The 23,022-nt window shown below is 50.1% G+C and overlaps 1 protein-coding gene across 6 annotated transcripts in view; it reads left to right on the top strand.

Annotated features, from left to right (window-relative positions):
* The first annotated feature begins 383 nt into the window (after positions 1-383).
* St3gal2 (ST3 beta-galactoside alpha-2,3-sialyltransferase 2) overlaps positions 384-23,022 on the top strand; it is a 65,040-nt gene continuing 42,401 nt past the window's right edge. For 2 of the 6 annotated variants that reach the window (XM_063247647.1, XM_063247649.1), the window contains exons 1-2: positions 389-649; positions 20,971-21,091. The gene's annotated coding sequence lies outside the window, so the exon portion shown is untranslated. Of the gene's footprint in view, positions 650-20,970; positions 21,092-23,022 lie in introns of all 6 variants that reach the window. The other 4 variants (XM_063247651.1, XM_063247646.1, XM_063247650.1 and 1 more) reach the window with 4 other exon arrangements.

Raw genomic sequence — 23,022 nt, forward strand, 5'->3', positions numbered from 1 at the left:
CGAATAGAAACAGTTCCCTCCAGCCAGGCTCGGCCGCAGCTGCCCACAACTGCGTCTAAGAAGCATCTTCTGCTAGTTTACAACCCTCGAGGACCCAGGTATCCGGCTCAAATCAGAGGCATCACACACTCCACAGCTTCTGCCGCGGCCGTTCAGAGACGATCCTTCTGGGAACGCAGATTTTGCACCCTTTGCCTCCTGCGATGTAGCCCCCTGAGCCCCGACAGAACTACAAAGCCCATAATTCCTCGGGCTGGACCGCGATGTTTTCTGGGAATAGTAGTCTCGGAGGCTGGCTCTCCTTGCAGCCCAACGCTTGCTGGACTCTATATCCCAGAAGACCTAGCGCTTGCGGGAAGGGTGGGAGGGAAGAGACAGAGAGGATGTGAATGGGGAGGGGGCACTCGTCCCCTTCCCCCACCCTTCCCTTCTGCCGGGCAGGGGTGGGGGGAGGGGCCGGACTGAGGCGCGGCGGCGGCGCTTCGGGAGGGCAGGGCCAGGCTAGGGTGCGACTGGCCCGCTGCTGGCGGAGCGGAGAGCCGCGGAGCTAACGGGTCTGGACGCGGGCGGCGGCGGCGGCTTTCTGCACGGGCGGAGGCGGCGGCAGGAGCGGCGAGCATGGCCCGCGCGGCATCCGGCGCTGACTGAGGTGCGCGGGCGGGATGAGGGCGGGCTGGATGCGGAGCGCCCCGGGCCGCACGCTGCCCCAGCCCTTCTGTGCACTGGGAGCAGGCTCGGCTCTGCCGTGCGGACCGGCCGGGTGCAGACCCACAACTTCCGAGGGGTCGGGGCGCCGTGTGGGCGGGGGTCCGCTCGCCTTGGCCTCGGTCCGGATCCCCGCCTTTTGCCTCTGCACATCAAGCCGCTCCCAGCCTTCCAGGAGCTCCTGTTCCACCCTTTGCCTGCAACCCCCAGCCTCAGCCCTGGAAGCGCAGCCCGCCCCAGGCTCCACTTCGAGTCCATTGCCTTGCAGTTTGCTCCCCCACCCAGGGGCTCTGGCCTCGCCTCCAGCTGGAGACCCCCGCCCCACTCTTCTTGGTCCGAAGCTGTCTGCACCATTAGCACCTCCCTCATCGTTCCCCTAGTGTCTTTCTCTTACCTAGCACCGCTCCCTAGCCACCCTCTGTAGCCCAGTTCTCTCCAGTAAGACCTGTCACTTTGACCTCCTTCTTACTTTGGAGAAACTGAGACATCGTACAAGCCAGAAACTTGGCCAGTGTGCCAGTCCTGTGGGCCTGGTCCCCGACCCTCTTTCTCTTGTTCCTCCCATGCCGGGGAAGGAAGACTCATTCTTCACTACCGCCTTTCCCTTGTGACTGGACCAAACTTCCCAGCCCCTGGTGCAGCTTTGGACTGAGCTCACTTTCCTATCCCCTTTATCTTTGGTTCCACATCTGTTGCCCTCTGCTTTGCATAATGGCTCTGGTCCTCTCTGCCTGGGGAGGAGACATCCAACCATTGCTGCTCCCTCAACTTAGCCTTTTGTTTAATATCCCTTGCTAACTGCATCCTTCTCCCATCTTGGCTCTTGCTTCCCAGCTGCGCAAAGGACCAGAGAACAGAGTCTAAGGTAGTGCTGGAAGGGAGAGAGGTGCTGCTGGTGAAAAGGAACCTGCAGCTTCTTTCAGCCAAAACCGCCGAATGAGGGGTGTTCGGGGCACCCTTGGACTCCTGGGAAACGGTGATTCCCTAGCTAGTAACTCACAGTCGCACCTTGTCTTTGGGACGGATGTCGGGAACCTGGTTGGGCATCCCTTCCTTGTACGTCTGGTGGGCTCGGAAATCCCTTTGAGATGGAAGGGACTGGGTACCTGTATGGAGACAGCGTGGCATAAAGGGACTGTGACAGACCACACCTCTAAGCCTCGTGTGGTTTCTGCTGCTAACTTTGGAGGGGGTTGCTCTTTTCCGGGAGGGCTGTCTGCAAGGTGCTCTGAGCGCTTGGTGGAGGAAGGCACTGAGTCTGTAGGCGGTGATCTCAAGTTTTGTTCTGGTGCTCAGAATTTGAAGGGAAAAGATAACTAAGGGTTCACAGAGGCGGTAGACTTCCCTTTGTAATGTATTTTTTGTTTTGTCATCTTCCTTCTGCAGATTTTCCTTTGGGTCGTCCCTTTTATCCCAGTCCCTAGATTCCAGGCAGGAAGGGACGAAGGGAAGGGAGGGGTCCTGAGTAAACGGTCTTGATCTGAACCAGATGCTTCTCCGCTTCAGCACTTGGGTCCCAGCCCTCCCCCTTGGCTGTGAATGGGATGCTTTTAACCTTGTAACTTGAGAATGAGGCAGGGAGGCCAGGGGGGCAACAGTCTGTGTGCGTGTTTATGTCTGCATCTGCACACTCTGCAAGCTTGCCAGGGGCCGTGGGAGTGACCCTGCCTCCAGTGCATTGTGCTGCTGTGGCATGCTGACCAACCCCTGGGCACTTTCTGAGCTCAAAAAGAACCACTAGATGTGCCCTCGTGGAAACATTTCCCCCCTGCAAGCCAAGGCATGGTGAGGACCTTAAGAGTGCTCCTTGGGATTGAGAAGTCTGAAACATTAGGATTGGAGTTGCCAGGGAGGTGAGGTGAGCAGTTTGGCTTTCCTATAACTGGTGTTCTCTTCTGGTGGCCTGAGATCTGGAGGGTAGGGGTAGGAGAGAATGGTGGGAAGCAGATTCTTTTGTGTCGTTCTGTACCACATTCTGCCTTGTTCTCCTGCTATTTGTATATTTGATTTCGGTTCCCGATAGACTGTGTAAACTCTTCAACTGTGTCCTGGTTTCTGAAATAATCTCTTTTCCTCAGTCCTCGACGCGTAGTAGGTGTTCAGTGCTTGAATTGAAGCAGAGTATTCCATAATGAAGGTTTAAGGCAGAGTTCTTTGTACTTGATCAGGCATAAGAATCACTTGGAGGAGACCTGGTTAAGGCACAGATTGCTGGTTTGGCCACTCTACCTGTTTTCTGATTCAGTTAGTCTGGTTGGAACCTAAGTAGAATTTACATTTCTACTCAGCTCCTTGGAACACTTTGAAAACTACTGGTTTGGGGCCGTTAGAATGAGTGGCAAATTAATCCGGGCAGATGTAAAGTTTTAAGAGAGTTTCCACCTTACTTCCTCACTAGGCTTGTTTTGGCAGCTGCACTAGTTTGGTCTTTTGGGGGAAGGGAGGAAGGAATCAGGAATCAAATTCAGGACCTTGTGCTTGCCAGGCAGGTGCTGTGCCACTAAACCCTGGCCCTAGTTTGGTCTTTTTCTTTCATTCCGATGCTGCCAAAGAAGGGTTGGCTAGGTTAATGAGAGGGGTGACATGGTGCCTGAACTGCCAGCTCCACTGTAACCACTGTTATTTTCCAGTCCTAAATAACCCATTGTTATTTGAAGGAAGGTCCCATGACCAAAAAGGACATTTAGGAAGCAAGGCTTTGGGAAAGGGTGGCTTCTAGACACAGAGGAGCAGCAGCTGTCCAGGCCCTCTTCTCCCCTGGGCCTGCCTCCCAGACCTAGTGAGTTGGGGTGCCTGCCCCGTGAAGTCCTGCCATGGCCGCGCACTAGACAGGATGCATGGGAATCTGGAATTGGAACGAGCAGAGAAATCATATTGTGCTTTGCAAAACGTTTTCCTTTTATAAGCCATGACTGGTAGATTGATGAATTGATTCATTTATCTTTTGAGACATGGTCTCCATATGTATTCCAGGCTGGTCTTGAACTTGCTATTAGCCCAGGCTGATCTTTTATGCCAACATGCCTATAATGAGAGGTAGTTTTAGACACAGTGGATATAGATAGAAGGCAGATAAAGAATCAGGTAGGGTTAGTGAGAAACAGAGATGTACTGCGGGTTTCACAGCAGTCCCAGGATTCCTGATTCCAACCCTCTTGCTGAGCATCTGCTGAGCCAGTTGCTGCTAACACAATAGCTCCAATAATGGTTGTCGTTTTGGGGCAATAACTGCTAGCTGGGCACGGTGGTAGATGTTGTCACTTGTTAGCGAATCCTTACAGCCATGTGAGGTTCGCATCCTTGTTGCTATTTCACAGGTGAAGAACTGAGATTTAGAGGATTGATAAGACTTGTCTAAATTCAGCCAGCTAATAGCAGGATCCCGGATTAGAACTTGGAGCTTTCTGACATTATACACTCCAAGATAGACTTGCTGGCTATCTTGCCCAACAGATTTGTAATTGTCCTTTGGCATAAATTGTCCCAAAAAATCTGATGTAACCCCGTTGTGGTAGCACATGCTTGTAATCCCAGCCCTTGAGATGCTGTGGCAGGAAGACCATCAGGAGATGAAGGCCAGTGTAAAGTACATAGTGAGACCTAGCCTTTGGGAAAAAAAGGTTAAAAAAAGTCTTTTTTTTCTGAACCAGAAATTATATTGGGGTTGTGGAGGAAACAGCAGTGACCAAGTTCCTGTACTCTGGGAGGAGCATAAGACAAGTACACCAGTCTGTCTGAAGTGGAAGGCCAGATGGTAGAGCTGGTGGCTTGTGGGTTTAAAGGAGATAGAAGTCATCTGTGCCGAAGGCTCAGAATGGGGATTGGCCTCAGGAGAGGTACAGGACTTGAGAGTTCCAATAGGGCCTGTGGGCTGGCGAGCTCAGTGGGCCACCAGATGTAGAGAGGCCATCACAGGGCACATTTAGGGAGTTATCCCTTTCCACCAAAGCTTAGTGGATGTATTTCAAAACTAAGAGAAGGGGCTGGGGATTTAGCTTAGCGGCATGAACGCCTGCCTTGCAAGCAGGCAGTCATGAATTCGATCCCCGGTACCGATAAAAAGGAAAAAGACAAAAAAAAAAAAAAAAAAAAACTAAGAGAGGATCACAAAAGAACGATTCCCTTCTTGCTCATTGGAAAGGGTCATGGCACCCTTTACCAAAAAGTTGTACCCCTGTGCCAGAAAGGTAACAAGAGAACAGCATAATAAATTTATTTGATCATAATTTGTGTGACATGGGGGTGTTTAGATTGTAGCTGCAAAGACTGCAGGGTGAGCTATACGTTTTTATGCTTGTGTTGGATGAAACAAAATAGCCATGTAAAAAATACAGCTGGGCAGAGCTGGGTGTAGTGGCACATGCCCGTAACCCCAGCACTTGGGAGGCTGAGGCAGGGAGAACCTTTAGTTACAGGCCAGTCTGAATGATACAGTGAGACTTTGTCCCAGAATCAAAATGTGATTGGACAAGAAGGATATGATCTAGTGCCTAGACTGAGTGGAGAAACACAACGAGGTCTTGTCTGTTTAGATTCTACTTGACCTCTCTGTGACTCTTTCCTTTGTCCTGAGGGTGATACAGGACCTTTCTGAAATGGGGGTGTTGTCTGTCAGACAAGGTAGGTCAGATAGTTTCCTTATGGTCAGGCAGGGAAAAATGAGAGTAACATTTGTAGGCTTTATGGCTTGCTTCATGGAAAGGGGTTCTAGTTTCTATGGCTTGCCTCAGGGTGGAGGGAATTAGGAGCAAGCAGGAAACAAGAGGACAGGAAAAGGTTAGATGAAAATCTGGGTTTTGAGGTTTTCACTTTGGAGTATTATTTTCTGAGTCCCACAAGAGCGAAGTGCTGAGGCTCAGACTTTGGCAGGAAATGGCTTCCTTGGAAGGCAAGGATAACTGTGAATCAGAGGGATGACATAGGCCCCACATCCTCTCCAGGCTCTTGGAGTGGGTATGGCAGGACCCAGAGGCCAGCCTTATGGACACACTGTTGCTGCCAGGGCAGATCTACTCTGGCTGGGTTCAGTTATTTGGCGAGCTCAAAAATTCTTTAGTAAAGTACATTTTATATACACAGTAGGTTTATCTTCTTGTGTTTAGTAATTTCATCACCACAGCTTGAGATTCACAGCTGAGAGGAAATAACTGGTTGGTCCTGCCTGGGATTGGAGCCCTCCATGAGTGAGGGAGGGACTGGTGGCACGCCAGGCTGTCTCTCCAGACCGTCTTCGAAAGCAGAAGTGCCCAGAAGAGGATGTATGCACTTGCAGACACTGCAGAAAGATTAGTTCAGGAAGGTACCAGACAGGAATTTGAGTTGGCAGGTTGCAAAGGGATTACTTAGAGTGACAAGTTTCTGAGCAGGTCGAGGGCAGACTGGTATGTAGCAAGGGTTAGCTGGGACAAGAAGAGATAGGAGGGAAGATGTGGAAAACTAGCCGGAGTCCAGGTGAAATGTAATGAAGGCTGGGACTTGGCAATAGCAGTGGAAAACTTTACTGGTTTGAGAGAGGTTGTGAAAGTCAGTATCATCTTCTGAAACCAACATTTGATTGGCTGGAATTTGGCGTTTCATTGCCTGGGTGATGAGGGTTGGTTCCTTCAACTGAAATGGGGCAGTCGGGAAGTAGGAGGATTTGCAGGAGCTGACATGCCCTTGCGTTGGGGGAGTGGCACAGGGTTGTTGACAGCATACCTGGAATGCTGGTGAGCTCAGTACCTCTGTCCCCAGGAGGTCTGAGGTTAGGGGCCTTAGCCCTAAGGAGGCCCAGAGGCCCTGCGCATCCTGAAAACAGCTGGGGTTTTGTGGCCAGCTCAGCACTGTCACATTGTTCCTTCCTCACCTCAGCCCAGGATGGGCTTCCCTCTCCTTCCTCTTTACCTGTTTTTGTGTCCCAGCTTCCCCTCCCACCACATGTTCCCACATACCCAAGCTGTTACCAGCTCTCTGGGTAAGCTCTGGCCCAGCTCTCTGGGGACCTGTGTTTCCTGCCTCTCTGCTCAGAATGGTCACCAACAATATATCTTTGTTAACTATCAGGACAGACATTTCCAAGTGACATTTTGCAAAGCGAGGATGTAAACTTTCCCTGAATCTGAGGAAAGCAGCCTTTCTTTCAGGTATGCTGAACTCACCAGGGACTGCTGCTGTGTCCCCAGTCAGCCGTTCTCAAGTACTCCTTGTTGCTGCTTTATAAATCATTATTGTAATTACAACATACTGTCACTCCCATGTTCATGTTGCCTCAGCAGAGCTCACCTAGTGCTGAGCCCTGGGGCAGTTTCCTCCTGCGGGAGGAGATCAGGGTCCACTCAGGTTGGGGCAGGAAGAGCTGTACCGAAGGGTGCTTTATCCCCAAAGCCTCAGAGCAGAGCATTCCCACTTCTTAGACTGAAGAGGGCTATTTGCCTCAATTCAAATCTCTCTGCAGGGGCTGGGGATTTAGCTCAGCGGCATGAAAACCTGCCTTGCAAGCTGGCAGTCCTGAGTTTGATCCCCGGTGCTGATTTAAAAAAAAAAAAAAAAAAAAAGGTGTTTCAAATCTCTCTGCTAGGGCTGGGGATACAGGTCAGTGGTGCAGTGCCTGCCTGGCAAGTGAGAAGTCCTATGGTTTTGATCCCCAGTACCAAAACAAAACAAATGTCTGATATTTTTCCATCTACAAATGGAAGGGGCTCCTACATTTACAATAAGGAAGACAAGAGACAAGGGGGAAGACAAGGGGGAATCCAAAGGGGAAAAATATAATTTGTTTTTATTTTCATATGAATGCTACCCCTGCCCCCCACCTTTGGCCAGAGCTGTGGATGGGACTTAGGGCTGTTTTCATGCTAGACAGGTGATCTCCCTCTGAGCTACATCCCCAGCCTCTGAACGCTAACTTTTTACTTGTGCAGCTGAGTGCAATGGTATATGCCTTTAATCCCAGCACTTTGGAGACTGAGGCAGGAGCGCCGCTATGAGTTCGAGGCCAGAGTGGTCCACAGAGCAAGACTCTGTCTCAAAAAACAAAACAATAAAATAAATTATTACTCATACAGTAACAATGCTAACAGCACATACTTCTCGTATTAGATGTCAAAAAGATCAAGCTGAGTCGCTTCCTGCAGGTAGGTAAGATCCTCTGTGCAAACAGTGGGGCCAGGAAGGGCAAGTGTTTCTCCTGAGGTGGGAGAGGAGCCAGCGGAAGTTGAGTGTGTTGCCTCAGAGGGCCTTGTTCTCCATCCAGCAGGTCTCATTCCTCACTTCTGCCTGGGTTAGGCCCATTACCATCCTTTATCCTTTCTGTTCTTCTGATACAGGATTAGAGTGGGGATACCACAGGATGGCAGCCCCGTTGCTGTGTGGTTAGTGCTTGAGGCCATACTCAGTGGGCAGAAAAAACCTCTCTTCCGGGGAAGGCAGCAATTCAGGGCAAAGACCCTGGAGGTGTTACCGTGACACCCTCCTCCCCAGCAATCCCCACCCTACTTCTCTGCAAATCCTCCAGGCATCAGCGACCAGCAGCGGTGGAGTCCTAGCCCTGTGGGCAAGTACCAAGCTCTCAGCTTAGCAGGTCAGCAGCCTTTCAAGGAAGAGAATCAGCAACAAATGCAAATTGCTAATTGGTCTAGAGGGAACTGTTCTGGGTGAGGAAAAATCAACAAGTTATTTGTTTTGTGGTTAAAGAGAATTTAGAGGGAACTGGGCTGGTAGTGAAGAGAGGAAAGTGGGAGGTAGAGAGGGGGAGGAGGAGCAGGGAAGGAAATTGTAGGGGTGAGGTGGGAATCTCCTTGCTGTGTCTCCCAGCCACTACACCGGCTCCTCTGTGTTGCCTTGCGCCCATTGAGTCTCTTTTGTTCCACATCACCCTGCAAATCTAGGTAAAGATACAAGCCCTGTCATTTGATGCAGATAGTGACTTGGAGCCAGCGTCAGGAGGAAATGAAGGTTTCTTTGGGCCTATGTGGCATCCGTGGGCTGTGCAGAAATACAGCAGCCTGAAGGGGACGAGGCTGGCTGGGGAAGGCTTGGGAGGAAGAGCGCCTCTGAGCCCCGTGCTCTGCAGTGTGAGGCCTGGCCCAGATCAGATGGTCACTCACAGGGAAGTTTCCGGTGGTCAGCTTCTCTGTGGTTTCCTGTCCCAGAGGGCTTGGTATTTCCCAGGCCTGTCTGGGCTCTGCAGGACTCCCAGGGCATTTGGCAGAGCTTAGGGGAACCTCTAGGTGCCTGAGTAGTTCTGGAGACAGAAAACCTGAAGAGAACAGGCTCTTGCTGTGGAAGAGCACTTGCTTAGGAAGATTCTGTGGAATAGGGAGCAAGTAGTTTCTGTTAGGGAGGTCTGCCCAGCGCCAAAGTGACAGCTGTTGGAGAAGAAATTTTCTCTGCACCTGCAAAGCATTCCATGCTTCATCTTAAAGCAACAGTGGGCAAACTTCTAAGATAGATGTGAGTTTTAATCTCTCAAGAGGCATTTCCTGTGGTCCGCACCGAGGATACCCAGCTGTGTGTGTTCTTCATCTCTTTTTCTTTTTTTTTTTTTGTCCTTTTCCTTTTTATCGGTACCAGGGATCGAACTCACGACTGCCTGCTTACAAGGCAGGCGCTTATGCCGCTGAGCTAAATCTCCAGCCCCCATCTCTTTTTCTGTTGGGTGAGGTGCTGTGGAGGGGGTCTTCTTCTACCCGTGCTGCTAGTCCCAGCAGTTCCTGCCCATCCTGGGGAGTGGGCCTCCCCTGACATTAGTCTGGTCCAGAGCAGGGAGAGGAACCAGCAGGCCTTCTGTTGACAGCCCCCAAGCGTGCTGCGTGTCTCAGGAGCAGTTGTTGTCCATCTCTGGGCCTCTTAATAAAGTGCAGAGGACCACTCAGGGATTTACTGAAACCACCTGGTGGGCCTGACAGGAGCGCCACATCCTGAGTAGGGAGGCAGACATAGGATGCCACTATGTGGTACAAGCACCTGGAAACTGGTTTGTCCTTTCTCTAATCTGCTTGGATGCATTAAGCCACAGCAGCCAACTCTGACATCCCCGGAGCACATAGGGTCCTACAGTCAAGGGAGCTGGTCTCCTGTCAGTAGTTCCTCCCCTACTTCCGGCTCTTGCTCCAGTTGCAGCTGGGTTCAGGCAGGTCTGTTGTCATGTTCCTTCACCTCTTATGCTAGGTACCAGTCAGGCCGGGGATCGAACTCACAACTGCCTGCTTGCAAGGTAGGTGCTTATGCCACTGAGCTAAATCCCCAGCCTCCCCGGGGGGCTGGGGGGACATCTTAACAGAGTTCTGTTCTCTCTGTTCCAAGTTCCCTTCCCTATTTCTGTGAGCTCTGCTCTAGCCAGGTTTTCTCAGGGTGGGGGTGAGCTCTGGGCTCACAGGCCCATCCCATTGGGTGGCATATCTGCTAAAAGCTGGGAACCTGCTTAGGAAGAGCAGGGTTTCATAGTACCCAAGAGGAGGAAAATGGTAAGGAATGGGTTGGTCAGACGTACCAACGCAAAGGCCTGGACAGAAAAGGCAGGGTGCATTTGGGGACCCCAAGGAGACCAGTTTAAGAAGAGCATAGGTTCCTAGGCTCATTGCTCAAGGAGGAGGGCAAGACAGACTGGTCTGGGCAGAGATGGGCCCTAAACCCCACTGAGGCAAGGAGGAAGGGCAGGCTTTCCTGCCTGGGCTCATGCTGGGCTGGCCACGGAAGATTGTACTGCAGAAAGTGTGGGAAGCATTGTTAATGTCAGCTTGTTCCCCAAGGGTGGTAAGGAGGCCAGGGGTCAAGCATGATAAGACAGTAGAGATGAATTCCTCAAGTTTTATCATCAGCTACTGACATTCTTATGTGTGGCTCTTGCTCGATTGTCTGTTCTTCCTGAAATACACAGCCCCTGGCTTCAGTCCAGTTGGGTTTCCCTTGCCTGGCACCAGCTCCAGTTCCCATCTGGGGTCAGATGAGGTTTGCACTGGGGTGGGGGGGGGGGAGTCCTGATGAGACGGAGCCGATCATGAGCCAGACCCAGTTTAAAGCAACCCTAGGACATGGGCCAGGGTGCTGAGCTGTTCCATTCTGGTTCCAAGGTGTCCCTGCCACTGGGCCAGACAGACCTGGACCAGGTTGGCATTTGTGGAGTCCTTTTGCTGTAGATCATTGGGAGGTCTGATTGTTTTGTTGGAAGGAGTTGAGAGTGGGGAGTCTTTCCAAAACTGTTTGGAATCTAGTAGGATTTGCATTAGTGAGGATTATTTGGCATCTGTGTGGAAAAAGAATTGGAGAAAATCGCTTTAGTAGATCTGGAGTTTTACAGTTAGGAAACTACTATAGGTAAAAGATGACAGATAGATAGGATGGTTGTAGGGTAGAGAGAAATTGGAAGATTAGAGAGATCCAAGTGATACAAATCAGCTGGTCTTTATGATAGATTTGCTGTGGGAGGAGGGTCACAGATGACTCTTGACATTTCAGAATTAAATGGATGGTGGAGGGCTGGGGATTTAGCTCAATGCCATAAGTGCCTGCCTTGCAAGTGCATGGTTGGGAGTTCGATCCCCAGCACAAAAAAAAAAAAAAAATTAAAAGACAAAAAAAGGATGGTGGGGTCCCTTTCTCAGAAACTGGATGTACTCAATGAGGATCCGGTTGGGGCAGTTGATTTGAGGTTCTTTGAGGTAGTGTAAGATATGTTATCTAAGAGATAGTATCCAGGAAGTTAGTGGGATAGATATATCTGGTATCATCTGAAAAGCCAGAGGTGATTCTTAGAGGTTGAGAAAGAAGTTTTAGAAAGACTCTTCTACCCCTCATCCGCCCAAAAATCTGTGGTAAGTTGAGAAATGGAACCTGATTTTTAATACATTCTATGCTTAGGGTCATGTTCCATTTCCCTTGAGTACTTTGTCTGGTTTAGGGCATAGCTAGAGAACTAAAGGCCTTCCCTGCTGAGTCTTTGTGGCTGTGGGGCATTGGCAGTGGGCAGTGCTATCCCAGATGACCCTAGAAAGCTATGCATATCAGAGCGCCTCTCACTTGCCTGCAGGACTGGACAGTGTCACTGGTGGGAGGACTTTGGTCACAGCAAGAATTGAGCTACTCCTGGGAATCCCAGAGCATTGCTCCCAAGCTACTTCTGCTCTAATGGATCTCTGAGCTTACTGGACCTCTTAAGGAAAGGAGTTTTGAGTACAAGTCCAGGGCAGTTCTTTTGTGTCAATGACAAGTGACATAGTTAGGGGCTTTTTAAGGTTCTTCTAAGTAAAATGGAAATTGGTCATGGTGGGGTATTGTATCAGTTTGGGTTTTTCAATTACAAAGGTCAGAAATCCACCTCACAGTGTCCTTTATTAAAGGGAATGTGTGGTCACATTAGTGTGATGGTGTGGTAGACTGAGTGCAGGGGGAGGAGGTAGGAAGTTCCTCCCCTTGGAGCAGGTCTCTGTCCTCCAGCACCCTTTCCTGGGTCTTACAGGGAATCCCACACTGGGGCCCATGTTTAGCCCTGGCCTGAGCAGGGACTGGATGCCCTTTTGCTTTCCTGGCCAGACCTAGGTGACATGGCACAGTGATGGCAATTTGGGAAGTGATGGTTTCATATGGGAAGATTGAGTGTTGTTTCATGGTATCAGATCACGAGGCAGTGTGTGGTGTGCTTTCGGAGACTTAGCAACAGCTCTCTGACTTATATGTGAGAAACACCAGTGTAGACTGATAAGTGTTTGCAGCCATTTATTAATGTACCTTGTTAAAAACTGAATGCCCCAAGGCAGAACCTTATGGTGGAGAACCCTGGTAGAGTAAAGCTGCTTAATTCACCGTGACCAGGAAGAAAAGGAAGGGAACAGTGCCTGAAAGGAAAGGACAAGGGACCACATAGAGTGCGCAGGCTTCCAAGACTCGCCAGCCGCACCTACGAGCATTAATCTGCTAGGCATTTCTTCACCCAGAGTAGCTGACAGATCAGGATTAATGGTCATAGGGCTCTTACATAGAAACCACTTCCTCGCCTCAGCTGCCCATCCACAAGGAGTGAGTCACTCCCTGCATTACAGGATAAAGAGCTGGCATAGGCCTTCTGCCTGTGGCCCAGTGCAGTCTTAGCGGTGGCTGGTTAACATCAAGAAGGCTCTGTCTGGAAAGGGAGATCCCCTCACGGTGGCTCAGTCAGATCCCATAGCTCTGCCTGGATTCTGCCTAGGGGCTGTCTCCCCATCATTTTGGCTCATAGGTGTTTGCCCCGCTCTTGTGGAGTTTCTTGCCAGGCCTGCGTCAGAATGTAGCTTTAGCGCTGCTGTGTTTTCTGGGGAATTTCTTGCTGGGGAGCATTATGCCCTTCTGACTTCTCTGGAAGAGAATACCCAGTATTATGGCATTAGTTTTAGGTCTAAAAAGACAAAACTAGCTCTCAGATTCCCCATCACCTCCAATTTGTGAGGATAGAGATATCTGACCCAGCTTGGCTGAGCCAGAAATGTGGAATAGTAAGATCTCAGCGTGTACCCTGGATATCAGACCTCAGCTTCAGCAAGAGGAAACTTCAGGTTCAGTCTTGCATGGACTTCTTGCCTTGAGTGGATCACTTCGCTGGGGCTTTGGATCCAGAAAGCAAAGGGTATTACTGTGAGGGGATTGGGCCAGTTTGCGGGAATGGAGGGTTTTGTTTTTGTTTTTGTGGGTATTTGAGTCAGGGTCTCGCTAAGTAGTACAGGCTGGCCTTGAACTCACTGTGTAACCCAGGCTGGCCTGGAACTCACAGCAGTCCTTCTGCCTCAACCTCCCACGTACGGGGCTTGCAGACATGAATCCCCACACTGAGCAAGAGTGTGGAGTTTTACATTAACAAAATTCTGGAGCAGTTCTTGCCAGCTCCTTGATTCTCAGGCAGTATAGAGGGCTCTTCAACATTTGGGATTGAATTCCCTCATTCTGTCCATCTCTTATGCGTCTTTCCTCCTTCTTTTCATGAATTTGCTGACTGCCAGTTCTTCCCTCCTGATGTTTGCCAGCCCAAGATGACAGGTGTGGTTTGTTTGTTTGTTTGTTTTTTAAAGGGTGGGTGCTGGTGAGATTAGGAACTGGCTTTGTAGTCTAGGCTGGCTTTGAACTCACTGTGTAGCCCAGGCTGGCCCCAAATTTGAGGTGCTCCTTGTGTCTCAGCCTCCTAAGTGCTGGCACCATCATGTCCCATGTGGGGTGGCCTTGAAGTGGCTTCCCAACCTAGCTGAAATGCCTGAGCTGAGCTGTGGGGTCCCCTATAGGCCTCCCTCCTTCCTCTTGTAAGGCTGAAACTTGATGCTACTCAGTGCCTGGCATTTCCTAGTTTACAGTCATTGCAGCAGGAAGTGTGTGTGCTTATCTTGCTCATTTTAAGATGGAGGACCTGAGCCCAAAGAGATGTGATTTACGCAGAGACACAGAACCTTCAACTAGCAGAGCCAATCCTGAACTGAGGCCCTTTGGCTACCTCCCCCCGCACCCCCCCGGGAAGCGAGTGAAGGCAAAGGACTTGCAAGCAGGTACTCAGCACCAGCTCCACTCCTTGAAGCCCCCAGGTCCCCCCTGTACACATGACAAAGCCTGCTCCTGGGGCCCTTATGCTGAATCAAGATCTGTATATCCCCCCATTGCCCTGAAGCCGGCGGCATTGGTGCGTGTCATGATGGATGTCATCTTGGCAGGGAGCTTAGAACTCAAGCTGGATCTGGGAAGATGAATCATCCTAGAAGATGGGGACTGAGGACAGGGAGGGTCCTGGCTTCCCCAGCCTGGCAGGCTTTCTCGGGTGATGGAGCCAAGAGAGGGCAGCCCCCTTTGCACCTACAGAGCAGCAGATGTTGCCACTTGCCAGAGGTGGTAAAGCGATTACCTAGCAACCAGTGCCTGGAGTGAGTCACAGGGTATTATCAGTTCCTCAGTGAAGAGGAAGTTTGCTCAACTAGAGAGAAGTGAAAGCAACTGTGTACCAGGCTCTCAGGTTCACACTCTGAGCCCCACCAACACCGCCTGGCTGAGCCTAAGGAATAGTGGGGATATAAAGCAGGGTTACTTCCCCAAGCCACCTGTGGAATTGGTGTTAGAAGTTACCAGACAGCACCAGGCTGGCACTGGAACTTCCAGGGTCTCTGCTGAAAAGCCGTGTAGGAGATGTGAAACTGAGCAAGGGACCCAACCCCAGGCTTCTCTGTCTTTTTAGTTTAACCGGCTTCTCCTTACCTCCACTCCCAGGGCCATGACTGGGGAAGGGGGTGGGGAGTTGCTCCCCTTTACTCTGTTGGTCCAAGCATGGTTGCAGACATCTTTGGGTTTCCGTTAGCATAGCTGCCACAGGCTGACCTTTCCAAAAGACATTACTAAATATAAAAGGAGAACAAAAGAAAGCTAAAAATAGGGTATACAAAGAATCAAAACAGCCTGGCTGGCAAAATACAGGTTACTGGTTTGTTTCCAGGGCTTTTGGACCCTGTTGTGCTCTGCCATTCAGTGGAGAGGGCCTCTAGGACCTGATGTTCTTGTTGTTGTTGTTGTGCTGGGAATTGAACCCAAGGCCTTATGCATATTAAACAAGCACAGCCAAGTTACATCCCTAGCCATTTTTTTAAAATGTTGAGATTAGGTCTTGCCAAGTTTCCCAGCCTGGCCTCAGACTTCACGTTCCTCCTGCCTCTCCCATCCAGAGGTCCAGCATGACTGCGTGTGCCCTTTTGCCACACTCTGGCCCCGTAGCAGTGACCTGTGTCCTTGCTTCTGGCCTACTTCTTCCTCTATCCAAGGCTCTGTGACTATATTTGTTGTGCCTTCTTCCTCGGTCCCCCACACAATTGGTGTCCACATAACTGCCTTTTTGGAGTGGGATTTTATGCTCAGTAAGCCTGGTTCTGTACCCACTCTTCACACAGTGCTTGGGCCCAACCTAGCCCACAAAGTCAGATGCCATACAAAAGGCTGGTTGTTCGCCAGCATCTGATTTTGGCAGAAACTGTAGAAGTCTCCCCACCTGGTTCTTTCCTCCCACTGGGCCCCTAGAATAGAAACTGATAAGAAGTTGGCTTGGTTGATGGAAGTTTTATGGGTGGGTTGGGGAAAAGATAGTTCTAGGTTTGGAGAAAAAATCCCAAACAACACTGTGAAGTCATGTGGTCTTGATGAAGGAAGTAGATAACCGCCGGCCACAAAGCTGTTTCCAGCCTGCGGCACCAGTTCTGTGTCCTGCCAGGTGTTGGGCAGAGCCTAGAGCAGTCGGGTCACCAGACCACTGCTGCCTGCCTGTGCATACAGTGCCCCTCCTGCATGCCAGATGTTCAGATGAAGTCACAAGAAATCCAGAGACCCTCTGCCGTAGTGGAGCATGGGGACAGGGTGGATTGGAAAAGGGAGGTTAAGCCATCAGTTACAGCCTCCTGACCCCACTCTGATGCTGTTGGAGCCCTTTGGAGAAATTTTCCCCTCTCTAAGTGGGCTTCCACCTGTGCAGCTGGGGCTGTGTCTCCTTGCAATATTGCCTGGTGTCAGAAGTAATACATTCTACCCAGGTACCACGAGTGGAGCATGAGGACTGAAAGGTGACAGCCAGAGGCCATACAAGCCCAGTGGAGGATTGGCACATTACTGGGCCTGATGACAGAGAGAACTTTGTTGTCCTCTGCACTTGCAGGTGTGACCCTGGACTAGCCAGTGAGAAGCTGCTCCTGAACTCCGGCACTGGCCTGGGGAAGGGGAGAGCACTCCGAAGGAATATGGCTGATGGGACCTCATGTCCAAGAGGTCCTCCAGCACTCTCACAGGCGGCAGTTTGATCTGTGTGTCAGAGCTTTAGGGAAAGCCCATCCTCGCATGCCAGCCAGATGCTCTGCCACTGCCCTCTGATGTGCTGAGGGCCTGGAATCCAGTTGGGTTCTGTGTCTGCCGAGACTCCACAGGCGCTGCTTGCAACTTTCCCTTCCAGAGAAGCAGTTACTGCCTGGCTTCCTGTGTCTTGAAGGTACACAGTGCTGGCCATTGGGTTGGTTCTCTTTTGTCTATTTTGTCATCGCAGAAGATGTAAGTTGAATGTTGGATTTTGAAGTCAGGTAGTTTGGTTCCAGGCCTGGGCCTCTTCCTGCCTGGAGTTTTTAGCTATAGAAACTGTTCTGGAGGCTTCCAGAAGGATAGCTTCTCCTTCTGACATATGTACTGAAGGACTCGAATGTACCCAAGCTTAGCCCCTGCAGGCCTGAGCCTTTTTGTAGGTGACCAACCTTCCAGTGCCTGCAGGTGGAGGAAAGAATGGAACACAGACCAGAGTCCACTGCCAGGCTTGAGAGGAGAAGAAAGCAGTGGTGGAAAGCAGAGGCACTGACCCCATCTTTTCCCCCTAGGTGATTCAGGAATTCTTGGCGTTACTTGCCAAGGGTTGGGATCTAGGGAAGGAATGCCCTGCTCCATCTCTACAGTTTTGTGCAGTCACCCTGACTCAGCTCCTTCCTGGGTTGGACAGCCGAGCCCAGGATTGTTCCAGAAGTCTTCTGATATAGTGGACCCTTTTATCATGCACTGATATCCTGCCTGTGGATGCATCTGTTAGAGAAGGAAGGGTTGAAGGTTATTTGGAGAACTCCACCCCCACTTTGTTTTATACTAGATATTGAATCCAGGCTATATATGCTAAGCAAGTACTCTAGTGCTAAGATACAGCCCTGAGCCTTTTAAAAATTCATTTTGAGACAGTCTTCCTAAATGACCTGTTTGGCTGAGAATTTACAATCTTCTTGCCTCAGCCTCTTGAGTAGCTGGGATTACAGGTTTGTGGCACCAAAGCTGACTTTCCTTTCCTCTCACCCCTCCTTTGGAGTGGGTGAGAAGGTAGGGGAGACTCTTTGAAGCCTCCTCTTGCTGGTTCCTCCCAAACCAGGCAGAAGAATGTGTGTGGTTTGGAGAAGCAGGGGTTGGGAAGGATGGGACTGATCAGTGTTTTTGAGAAGAGCCAGAGGGCTGCCTGCATCGGGATGAGGTTGATGGGAGTGTGGCCCTTTCCGCAGGTAAGCTTGTGAGTTGAGGGCTGCCCTCACTTCTCCTTGAAGTGCTAGCTCTGCCATCAGCACTTGTGCTTTCTTACTGAGTATTTTCCTGACCCGGACCCAGGGAGCAGGTCACCAGCTCTGCTTCTTTAAAGGGGGCAAGACGTAGGGTGCCAGTCTTGGAGGTCAGCTGTCCCTTGGCATGCCTGAGGAAGGGCAGCCCTTCTGGAGAGCGGTCACAGCCAAGAAGCCTGGATAGTGGGCAGGCCGAAGGTTTCTGGGAAGCCCTGAATACCCAGTGACCCAAAGCCAGGTGCATTGGCATATACCTGTAACCCCTGCTACTTGGGAGGCTGAGGCAGGAGGGACTATATAGGTTTGAGTCTAGCATGCACAACTTAGCAAGATGCTGTCTCAAAATAAAAAAAGGCTCAGAGGCTGGGGATTTAGCTCAGTGGCATAAATGCTTGCCTAGCAGGCACAAGATCATGAGTTTGATCTCCGGTACCAAAAATAAAATAAGATAAAATAAAATAAAAATAAAAAAGACTCAGGATGTAGCTCAGTGGCAGAGTGCTACCTGAGGCCCTGGGTGCTACCCTTAATCCTCAAAAAAATGAAAGAGTAGAGCAAAACCCCATGGCTCTGTTGCTGGACATGAGGAAGTGGGCTTGGCTGTTGCCAGACAGGAGCCATAGGCCTTCAGGGACAGGGTGGGGGTGTTAGTGATGTGATCCAGTGGGGAAGAAGGCCGATCCCCACACTAGGGCCACTCCCCACTGTGAACCAGCAAATGCTGTGTCATGAACACATCCCCTGCTTTTCTGTTATCACTCAAAGCATTCTGTAGGCAGTAGACAAGTAGAGAAGGAAAGGGAGATTCCGAAGGTCCTCAGTGAACTTCTGTTAAACATCCAGTATGAGCTGAGTGTGGTGGTGCATGCAAATAACCCCAGCACTGGGGAGGCTGAGGCAGGAAGGTCACAAGTTTGAGCCCAGCCTGGGGAATTTAGACCCTGTTTCAGGATAAAAAATAAAAAGGGCTGGGGCTGGGGATTTAGCTCAGCGGCATAAGCGCCTGCCTTGCAAGCAGGCAGTCGTGAGTTCAATCCCTGGTTCTGATAAAAAGGAAAAAGATAAAAAGGGCTAAAGATGCAAAAGAAGAGGTATTTCAGTGTGAAGGACCCTAGGTTCAATCCCTTTTCTGTCTCCCTCACGTCCTCTCTCCCTTTCTCTGCCTCTCCCTCTCTTTGCTTGTTTCTCTCTTTCTCTCTCTCTCTCTCTCACACACATAAGCACCTGCCTTTAAAGAAAATCCGAGACCTTAGTCCCTGCACCCTGGGCAGGTCCTAGCTGGTCCCAGTGGCCCTTGGAGGCAGGTGGAGGGCAGAGTTGGGAGATGATGTTCCAAACCCACGGCACTGCAGACTCCCCTCTGGCTTTTATTATTTATCTATTATTTATCTATCCTATTCTCAGCTGCCTCTGTCTGCAGAGGACTTTAGGTTTCTTCCCTTTTCTTCTCTTCTGCCTTCCTACCCACCTTCTTCTAGTCCTCTGTCTGAGGGTCCAGTCCTCCCTAGAATCTTGCTGACCTGCAGCTAGCAAGCCGTGGGTATGAACAGCTAGAGGACAGGCCTCGAGGAGCTGTTTGGAGCTCAGGCCTCTGTTCCCTTGGGTCCCAGGAAGCAGTGCCTGAGGAAGAGGTGACAGAGCCCGTTGCACAAGCTCTGCCCAAGAGTGGACACAGTCCCTTCTCTGTTCAGCCTAGGAGCAAAAACTAAGGCAGAGATGGCCATGGCCTCCCTGGAAGCTGTGCCTGCCTCTAGGTTGAGCCAGGAAGGAATTTATGAAGCAAGACAATGTCAGGCCTGGGGTGGCCAGGGCAGCACAGGAAGGGCTAAAGCCCCAGAATGCCTCCTCTGGGAAGGGGCTCTAGCCTAGAAGTGACCCTTGCAGGGCAGAGTCCACAGAACTGTGGTCCTTAACCTGCCAGCCCAGGACAACAGCCACCAAGTGGGGTGCTTTTTATAGCTAATCCTTACGAAGCCCTTGCAGAGGGGTGATGGTTACAGATAAAGACACACAGATCAGAGAGGCCACCTGGTTTATAGCAGACAAATGGTAAACCAGAATGTGAATTCAGCTTTTTCTAGGTACTTTCTTTGTGGAGCCTTTGAGTTTAGGCGATCACATCAGTGATCTGAGAGCCCTGGCTGGACAGTTAAACACTAGTAACCTGCAGGATTTGTTGGTTTTTGTGGTAGTAGGGATTGAACTAGGGTCTTGCTTGTGACAGCCAAGTACCCTGCCACCAATCTACCCCTTCAGCCCAGTGTGTGTTTCTTGGGGAAGCAACGAGAGAGTTCCATCTTTGCAACTCCAAAGACAGAATGTTCAGAACAAGGTGCTTCAGCTAGTCCTGTCCTCGAAGCTTCTCAGCTTTCCCACTGCCTCATACTTGCTAAATCTGCTTCGTACCTGAGGACTCATGTTCTTGGTGATCCAAGAGAAGTTAGAGACATGAAGAGTGGGGGGGCAGAGTTATCACTATCATCTAGATACTTACCTAATTCATAAAAATGGTTTTATGGCTTTTTGCCCCTTTCAGTACTAGGGATTGAACCGCAGCCCTTCACACTGAGCTACATTTGTAAGCCTTTGTCTTTTTTTTCCCCCCTTGAGATAAGGTCTTACTAAGTCACTAATTTGCTCAGGCTGGTCTTGAACTTGCAGTCCACCTGCCTTCGATCCCCAATGTTAGGGTTAGAGGCCTGTGCCACTACCACAGGGTCAAAGCATTTTTCCATAACCAGTATTATGATTCTTTTTTTCCCAGTACTGAGATCAACCCAGGGCATTTGACTGTGCTATATCCCCAGCCATTTTTTAAAGTTTTATTTTAAATTTTTAATTTATTTTGGGTGTTTTGTTTTGCTTTTGAGAAAGGGTCTCGCCATGTGGCCCAGGCTGGGCTCAAACTTGTGGCAGTCCTCCTGCCTCAGCCTTGATTGCTAGAACTGCAGGCATCCACCACCTCTCCTCCCAAGGCTCATTTCTCATCAGAGAGAAGCATACACGTTTTCTATTTCAGTTAAGGATCTTAGTAAATGTGGGCCAGAATTTGCTTGTTATCCAAATTAGTTCATAAACTCTGGAGGGTAGGGCCTGATGAGAGATGAGCCTTGGCAGGAGAACCTCATTTGGGGACCTCTGAATGCTATTTATGATGAGAGATCTGACCCTTGGACCCATAAATGAGGACACTTTATCTCATGCTTTTTTCTTTTTTTCTTTTTTTTTATGATAGGAGGGATTGAACTCAGAGGGCACTTATCACATCCCACGCCCTTTTCACTTTTTAAGTTGTTCAGGCTGGAGTTGAACTTGCCATTCTTCTGCCTGAACCTGCTAAATAGCTCTGATTACAGGTATGTAACCACGGTGTCAGGTCTCATATGCTTTGAAATGCTGGCTAGAGATGAGCTAAGTGGGAAGAGCCCTGTACACATGCCCAGGAAGCAGTTGATAATGCAGGTGGAGAGCCCAGGGTAGGCCTGCGGGCACTTAGATATGGAAGGGGGATGGTGCACAGTAAAGCCACAAAGAAGCAAAAGAGGCTGAAGGCAGACTCTTTGGGGTACATCTGCAACTGAAGGAAGTAGGTGGAAAGGTAAGACTCAGTCAAGCAGAGAGGCGGGAAGTCACGGTGGTGCTCAGCAGGAACAGGTAGTCAGGTGTGGCGGAGAGGATGGTGGTCAAGTTGTCTTCTTTCGATTGTTATTTCTGGGGCTGGGGATTTAGCTCAGCGCCATAAGCACCTGCCTTGCAAGCAGGCGGTCTCGAGTTTGATTGTTATTTCCGTTCCTCAGGTACTGATATAGACAGTCCAAGGGCACAGCTGTGATGGCTTGAGAGGCAGAGGTCCAATAATTGCTTGAATCCAGGAGTTGAAGGCCAGCCTGAGCAACACAAAAAGATCCCATCTCAAAAAAATAAATAAATTAAAAAAAATAAAAAATTAGGGGCCTGGAATTTTTGCCCTTTCTCTTTTTTTTTATTTTGAGATTGGATCTAAATCATTAAAATGCCCACTTTGGGTTTAAACTCATGATCCTCCAATCTCAGCCTTCCAGAGTATGGAGATTAAAGCGTGTGGTACCAGGTCTACTGAAATTTTAAAATGCTGTGCTAGTTGGAGATGGTGGCACATGCCTGTAATCCCAGCACTCTGGGAGGCTGAGGCAAGAAAAAAAAAAAAAAAAAGTTCAAGCCCAGCCTGGAAGCAGTGACTTAATGAGACTGTGTCTCAAAATAAAACATGGGCTGGGGTTATAACTAAGTGCAGAGACCCTGGATTCAGTCCTAATACTGCATGAATAAGTAAGTAAATCAAATAAGCAAGTGAGCAAGTGATTTGCTGCTTGGTGACAACCTTGAATCTGGCTCTGGAATCCACTGATCTTCTGAGTCATATTGCAGTGTCAGGCTGGGTCTGCTGCAGGCCGACTGGGATTTGGTGAGAGTGGGGTGGGTCTTTCATCACTGGTGTCCTGTGGCTGGTATGCATATTTCACTAGCCAGGGGAAAGACTGAAATGGCCAAGAGTTATGGAGCTGCCCTTGCTCGTGAAGGCCTGCTCAGCCCACAGCAGAAAGCCCCTGTTGTCATAGGGGCTCCCACCCCTCTGGGGCTTGGAATGAAGGTGGAGGTGGAATGTGTTAATTGGGACTTTTGATCATTCCACTCCAGGATTTCCCCCACTGCTTCCCTCCCCTCGGTGTGCTGGCTGGAGTTCTATCACTCTTGTTACAGATGGTTTGATATTCCTTCCCCAGAGACAGGTATTGGCAGGGATCCCCAGTTCCCTGGTGTGAATAGTTTAATCCAACCCATCCCATCAAGATGGCACTGTAAATTTATACTCTAAACACACAGCAGTCGAATATAAAAAGATAAAATTCTAAAAGCCATCCTGCCCTCGCTGTCTTCCCACCCCAACCTCCTGTGCAGCAGATAAACATCCCCATGAGAACTGGGCCAGGAACACAGAGCTGCAGGCTGCTGGTCTCCGAGTCCAGAGGCAGAAACTGAGGGAGCAGAAGGCTACAGTGCTCCACGGGAGGTGTGCTGTGAAAGTCGGTGCTGCCTGAGGCCAGGGGCTGGGAAAGGGAACAGCAGAAGAAGGTTGTAGCCCACCACCCCCTCAGGCTGTGGCTTATTTAATGATACTGAGGGATTTAACCAGATAGCCTGGGCCTCACCTCAGCTGATGCTACTAGATTTGGCTCTAGACCTTGGATCCACAGACCTAGGGAGGCAAATGTGAAAACCCCTGGACAGGGAAAAGTAAAATATAAAA

This window comes from Cavia porcellus, unplaced genomic scaffold, assembly GCF_034190915.1.
Source record: "Cavia porcellus strain 051 isolate PalLab524CR breed Dunkin Hartley unplaced genomic scaffold, mCavPor4.1 scaffold_4, whole genome shotgun sequence".
In the NCBI taxonomy this organism is placed as follows: Eukaryota; Metazoa; Chordata; class Mammalia; order Rodentia; family Caviidae; genus Cavia; species Cavia porcellus.